Consider the following 6,875-nt stretch of genomic DNA (forward strand, 5'->3'; position numbering starts at 1 on the left):
AGATAAGATAAGATAAGATGAACCTTTATTAATCCCTGGAGGGGATGTGTATAATAATAATAATAATAATAATAACAATAATAATAATAATAATAATAATAATAATAATAATAATAATAATAATAATAACAATAATACTACTACTAATAATAATAATAATAATGATAATAATAATAATAATATTATATTATATTGTTAGATAAGATAAGATGAACCTTTATTAATCCCTGGAGGGGATGTGTATAATATAATAATAATAATAATAATAATAATAATAATAATAATAATAATAATAATAATAATAATAATAATAAAATGCCACAAATACAATTTAGTGTAATATTCAAGTCAACTAAATACCACAATGAAATGCCACAAATATCATTAAATTGGTCTATGTTTTAGTCATGAAAGTACCTGATACAAATGTTTAGTTATTTATATATTGTATATAGTGACTCAAACATATGAATTAATAAATATAGACTCGTCCTTTTCGTAAAAATGAAATAAGAAAAACACTATATAGTTTCTAGAAGAGGACACTATTGTGTCCTCTTCTAGAAACTTCGGTCGCATAGCAACCGTTTGGACCGTTCACATCGCCATGGAGACCATCCCTAGTTCTGATTGGTTGCTATGGGCCAATCACAGTTAACGTTACAGTACCGGTTAGTTTGAGCTCTGCGGTGAACTTGATGACTAGCTAGCAGTTAACAAGATTAACGTCATCCTCCAGCAGTGAAACCGGCAAAAAAAAAAGTTCACAAAGTGAGTAGTAATCCTCCTGGATAGTGACAGCTTAATTTCATGTTTTAGTTTTGGTTATTTTAATGTTATTGAACTAGCAGCTAAACGACAAAGCTGCCTAACAGCTAGCTAGCTTACATTAACGTTATCTTTGGATCATGAAATTGAGATGTAGCTGAATGTCTTCAGTTTATTATGTGTTACAGATACTAAAATGACTAGTAACAAAATACTGTAAGATAAGATAAGATAAGTGGGGAAATGTGCAGTGTACAGCAGCAAAGGGCATAGTGCAAAAAACAAGATGCATCAGCTAACACAGTAAAAAAAGTGTAACAAAATATGAACCATTTAAATAGAAGGAAGTATACAAATAGGAGCAGTATATACAGTATTGACAATAAACAGACTATTAACTAAATTGCACAAGTGGAAAATGATATTGCACAGTGAGAATGACTGAATGAATGAATGAAATTCCACCTGAAAATATCAGGTTATTGTCAGTTTTTAGGTGTGTAAGTGGTCTACTGGGAGCAGTGCTGGTTGTGGAGTCTGACAGCTGCAGGAAGGAAGAACCTGAGATAGCGCTCCTTCACACACTTTGGGTGGAGCAGCCTGTCGCTGAAGGAGCTCTCCAGTGCTGAGATGGTGTCCTGCATGGGGTGGGAGTCATTCTCCATCATGGATGACAACTTAGCCATCATCCTCCTCTCTCCCACCACCTCCACTGTGTCCGGGGGGCATCCCAGGACAGGCCGACCACTCCATAAGAAATGGCTGATGTACTAGACTTCTATTAGACATCAACAATCTGAAAGTCCCTTACACCAGAAATCTGCTTTGTTTTCTCTTCAAGGTCCATTGAGGGTTATTTCCTGTTGGCTAAATGAAACACAAACACACCAACAACAACTGCCACAACCCAAAGAAGAAGAGGATGTGAACTCTTTTGACCCGACCAGCTTGTGAAGGAAGATCATGACGACATCTGTAAGTTATTTGTGTGTATGTGTGTTTGTAAAGATGGGAGGTGGAGACCTTATTTTTGTTTCAGAAAACCTCAAATAAACACGACAAATAAAAAAAAGCTCACAAATGTTTGTATCCTACTTATAAAAATAACTGATTCAGAAATAACTCACAGACAAGTGACTCCTGAGCTAAAATGAGATGTTTTTGTATCTTCACAAATATTTATACACATCATCTGGCATGTGTGGAATTGCTCACATTTATTTGTGGGTTTTTGGAGCAGCAAATTCCTTCTGGTAAAAAAGGGATATTATTTATTTTCAGAGTCTACTTCACCTGGACAGTCTTTTTTACATCATTTTTCGAATGCATTTCTTCTTACTAGAGTGCTCCAGGGATGACGTATTTTTGTAGTCAAACCAGGAAGTTAGCATCGCCCTGGTTCCCTCGACAAAAAGCCAATGGGATTTTTCCATTTATGCTGCTGCCTGGTCTCCCTTAAAAAATAGATTCTTAATCTCAATGGGACGCTTATGGTTAAATAAAGGTTAAATAAAATAAATAATAAAGAAATCCCAAAACGTCTTAAAAATAGTTACACATAGACAATTCATTCTTAATTAATCTTAGATTCTTAAAAGTACAACAGCCATCCCCTGTGCATAGTGCTTTCATTTTATTCAGTTATTTCTGATATATTATTTTAGCTTCAGGGTCCTTATTGAGGTTCTGGTGCCTCTGACACAATAAAGTTAGTGTTTCTAATATGCTGTAATGTGAATATAGCTTTCTCACAGCAGGAAGCACTTAGCAATATGTTTTAGGTTACAAACATTTTCTGTTTTCGACTAATCAGGAAGTGAAAAAAAACATGTTGAGAGCAGAGAGGGACGATTCATCCAGAGGCCCGGGGCAGAGAGGTGAACCGGTGTGTGGAAGGTGGGGTGCTGAGGATCCTTAAAAGAACCCTGTTCAGTCACAAGGGAACGCTGACGCCATGTGGAACCCACCCTGTTGGGCAAATACAAATTTACCGTAATTTTATTATTCCTATGAGTCAGCACCGTATCCTATTTACCTTGGCTGCTGCCACAGAAACACTGAGCTCACTGAGAGGTGGACGAGAGGAGAAATACGTGTTTGTTGTCTGTACCTAGAAATTCCTGGGCGGTGGTGACCCTCCAGGAATGATGGAGGTCTGACTGATCTCTGCAGTCTGTTAATCTGTTAATCTGTCTTGTTTCATGAAACATGAAACAAGACAAAGACATTATGTGAGAATGAGGCAAATATATGTGTTTCTCTTCAATCATTTATCTATTTAATATCAGTTCCTTGTTCCTTGCGGAAAAAGTTTTTACGCTCGCTTGATGTGGTTTTTGCCGTTGTGGTTAGATCAGTCAAGACCAATTGTTTTTTTTTTTTTTTTAAAGTTATTGTTTTGGGGGCATTTTCCATTTTTATTGACAGGACAGTGGATAGAGAGAGAGTGGATGCGGAAAGGGCCACAGGCCGGATTCGAACCCGGGCCGCCGCGGTCAGGACCAAGCCTTAATACATGGACGCCCGCTCTACCAACTGAGCTAACCCAGGCGCCCAAGACCAATTGTTTTGTTTCCAGTTCACAACCTCTTCTTCTTCTACTCTGTTTATTGGTAGATTACAGCCATGTGTAGCCTATAGTGCCAACTTCTGAACAAACTACGCTGTAGCCGAGTTTATTCGCTCCAAACCAGTTGATGGAAATGCGCTTAATTCGCTTTTCTTTTTTGCAACATTAAAGGGACTATTTGTAACTTTCAGAAATGCTTCTTAACAGCGACACCTGTGGCCGTGAAATCAACGAAAGTCAGCGTCGGGCTCGCGCTTGCTCGCTCTAAATATACCTGAACGAGCATCGCTCAAAACAGTGAGGCGAAACACGTCAGCTAAAACCACAATATCACTCTATATTTCAGCTGCTTGGCAGTAATGTTAGCTGACCAGACGAAGGTCTCTCCATGAACATGATTTAGATCTGATCCTAGTGTTGGCTTTTCCTGCCTAAGTGCAGGCTGAAGCAGCGGGGCTCTGCAGCGTGTCTCCCTGCTCTCTCCGCCCGCAGCCGGAGAGAGCAGAGGAGACACCGGCACTCGGTCGGTAACGAGAAGACAACGTAACTCTCTGAAGAGCTCCGTCACTTCACAAGACACAGGAAACCTCTGTTGGTCTGGAGGAGCTGCAGCAGTTATTTCTGCACAAACGTCCCCTGTACATTCACTAGATATTCTCAGAGCTAAACTAACTCTTCTGCAGTGTGGAGTGAGCGCGCGTTCACGTCTAGAGGTGGAGCGAGACAGCGAGGACACGCGCACCGTCTGAGTGAAGGAGAGCAGGCAGCGGAGACGAGGCTCCGGCCACACGCGAGCGCGCATATGCGAACGCGCATGTGTGGCGACCCGCTACATTTATACGCTTAAAAACTTACAAACAGTCCCTTTAAAAAAGTTCGCTTAAAATTTTCTTGACAATTGAATGGAAACACGTCCTGTGTGGCTCATTGATGTGTTTTTAATAGTTTTTGGACAACAATGGCGCTCTATGGCACAGAGGAAGAAGGCTTATCAAAGGATATCAGGCTTTGATACACACACAGTACTTTAGTTAGTTAGTAGATACATTCACTTTAGGTTTTGGTCTTTTCATGGGATTTATTGACAATAAGTAAAATAGAAAATATTGACAGACATACGTTAAATAAGTCCGTAAAATATGGCTACAGCAGACATATGTACAGCACAGAGTGTAAACTGAACTCTCAGTCTTTGGTTTATCAGTATGTCTGAAGGAGGCACAGCCCCCAAATACAGCAACAATGACACAAAACAAGTGCACAAATGAAAGCAGTCAAAGTTGGGAAAAAACAACAACACTGTAATGTTTACAATGAGGTTTCTTCCTCTGTGGTTACACAATGAAATAAATAACAGGTTCATTATACTGAAACTTGATCCACAGAAACACTGTGCACTGCACAGCCTCGTGGAAGATGATGACAACTAAAACACACAGAAAACAAAAGACTTGAACCAGCCAACATGATAAACTGAGAGGTCACAGGCAGTTTAATCCTCTGCACATTAAATATGAATAATGGAGCTAGTAGAGTCTAGTCAGTCTGGCTGTGTGTTGCTGATGCTGTCTCGTAACAGGACTGAATCTCTCTCTTTTATAACAAGCACTCAGTCCAGCAGAGACTCTGTCACTGCGTGGAATCAATAAATAAAAGGCTGTGTATTCACATTGACCAGAAGTCTCTGCTTTATACCACTGTTTTACTATAGACGGGTTTCTTGTATACAAACATTACTGAGTGCACATTCAAGGGGCAAACGGTCACAAGATTGTAGTTAACCGTCAATACGTAGTCGCGTAACACTATAACAATTTAGGGCCAAGTCTTGGATCACTTTTAAGTTTTAAGGCATAGTTGCTAAACATATATAAATATTTCCTCAGAGTGTGGTTGATCACCCTGTTGTTGATCAGTTCATTTTCATCGATCTGTGGAGCATGACAGCTCGCCATGACCACCCACTGCCACGACCACCCGCTGCCATGACCACCCGCTGCTTTTGCCCACTAGGTCTGGATCCATAATCTCCTTCTGTTTTTAGTAAAGGTATGTGATGCCCTCAGAATATTAAACATTTTACATCCATCTTTTCTTTGGTTGGTAGAGCAACAACTCCTCGTCATCTCTGCTTTAGAGCTTGGCTCTGCCAGACACGTCGTGCTTTCTGCCCCTTAACTGCGCGCACATCTCTGTGATGACGTTGCACAGAAAGAAACCCGTCTATACTATTTGTTGGATTTGTTTGCTTTCTCTCTACGGCTAAGTTTAGTCTGCTCTTTTCTTGTTTCCATTCATCTCGGGAGGTCATCTTGCCCGCTTATCACGTCCAATAAAACCACTTTAAAGATGTGAAATAATCCCAAATCCTTCACCCCGTTCCCTGCATGGATAGTCTCGTGCTGTGTTGCTTTTCATGCTGTATTACAGGAAGAAACGGCTTCTTCAAAATGATTCCTTTAACTACACAGACTGAGTGCAGAAACCAGCAGGAAGGACAGAAACCAGAGGGGGACTGGGACGATTGATGTGAACTTTAAAAAACACTAGTATTTCCCTTTTAACTTTTCCAAAGGAGTCTCCCCCCCCAGCTGTGTTTTTCTTCTGACAGATAGAACGATAAGCGGTGCCACACGGGTAAACAAACATAACGTTTTGATGTCTCACACCATAAAACAGTTTTACAGCAAATCCTGAAGTGCCACCAACATCCACCAACTGTCTACAGCAGACTACAGTGAGCCAGACAGATGCTGCCTTCTATAAAACTCATGTGGAACAAAGTATCACCAAACAAAATTATATTACAACACACACGATACAAATAAACTCAGAGCAGTTAAATTATTATATATAATAATTACATATATTATGAGGGACGGGGTCGAACCAGGATGTAGCCTTCCAACAATTTAACCCTTCAGATCATCTTCACTAAAATGGAAAATGGATTTCCGTGCGCTGCAAAGGTTCTTAAATAATAATAATAATATTAAATATATAATAACATACAGTGCCTTCAGAAAGTATTCAGACCCCTTCACTTTTTTCACATTTTGTTATGTTGCAGCCTTATGCTAAAATCGATAAAATTACTTTTTTTCCTCATCAATCTACACGCAATACACCATCATGACAAAGTGGAAACAGAATTTTAGAATTTTTTGCAAATGTATTAAAAAGGAAAAACTGAAATATCACATTGACATAAGTATTCAGACCCTTTGCTATGACACTTGAAATTTAGCTCAGGTGCCTCCCATTTCCCTCGATCATCTTTGAGATGTTTCTCCACCTTGACTGGAGTCCACCTGTGGTAAATTCAATTGATCGGACATGATTTGGAAAGGCACACACTTGTTTATATAAGGTCTCACAGCTGATAATGCATATCAGAGCAAAAACCAAACCATGAAGTGGAAGGAAATGCCTGAAGAGCTCAGAGACAGGATTGTGTCGAGGCACAGATCTGGGGAAGGCTACAAAAAAATTCTGCAGCCTTGAAGGTCCCCAAGAGCACAGTGACCTCCATAATTCT

The 6,875-nt window shown here is 39.6% G+C and overlaps 1 long non-coding RNA gene across 2 annotated transcripts; it reads left to right on the forward strand.

Annotated features, from left to right (window-relative positions):
• Nucleotides 1-623: 623 nt before the first annotated feature.
• LOC119500174 lies at nt 624-5,613 on the forward strand. Of its 2 annotated transcripts, none has more exons than XR_005209569.1 (3): nt 624-771; nt 1,610-1,743; nt 4,723-5,613. It is a non-coding gene; the product is annotated as an uncharacterized LOC119500174 (long non-coding RNA). The 2 variants fall into 2 exon arrangements; XR_005209568.1 differs by lacking the exon at nt 4,723-5,613 and adding an exon at nt 2,582-2,862.
• The last annotated feature ends 1,262 nt before the right edge of the window (nt 5,614-6,875 follow it).

This window comes from Sebastes umbrosus, chromosome 2, assembly GCF_015220745.1.
Source record: "Sebastes umbrosus isolate fSebUmb1 chromosome 2, fSebUmb1.pri, whole genome shotgun sequence".
NCBI classification, from domain to species: Eukaryota; Metazoa; Chordata; class Actinopteri; order Perciformes; family Sebastidae; genus Sebastes; species Sebastes umbrosus.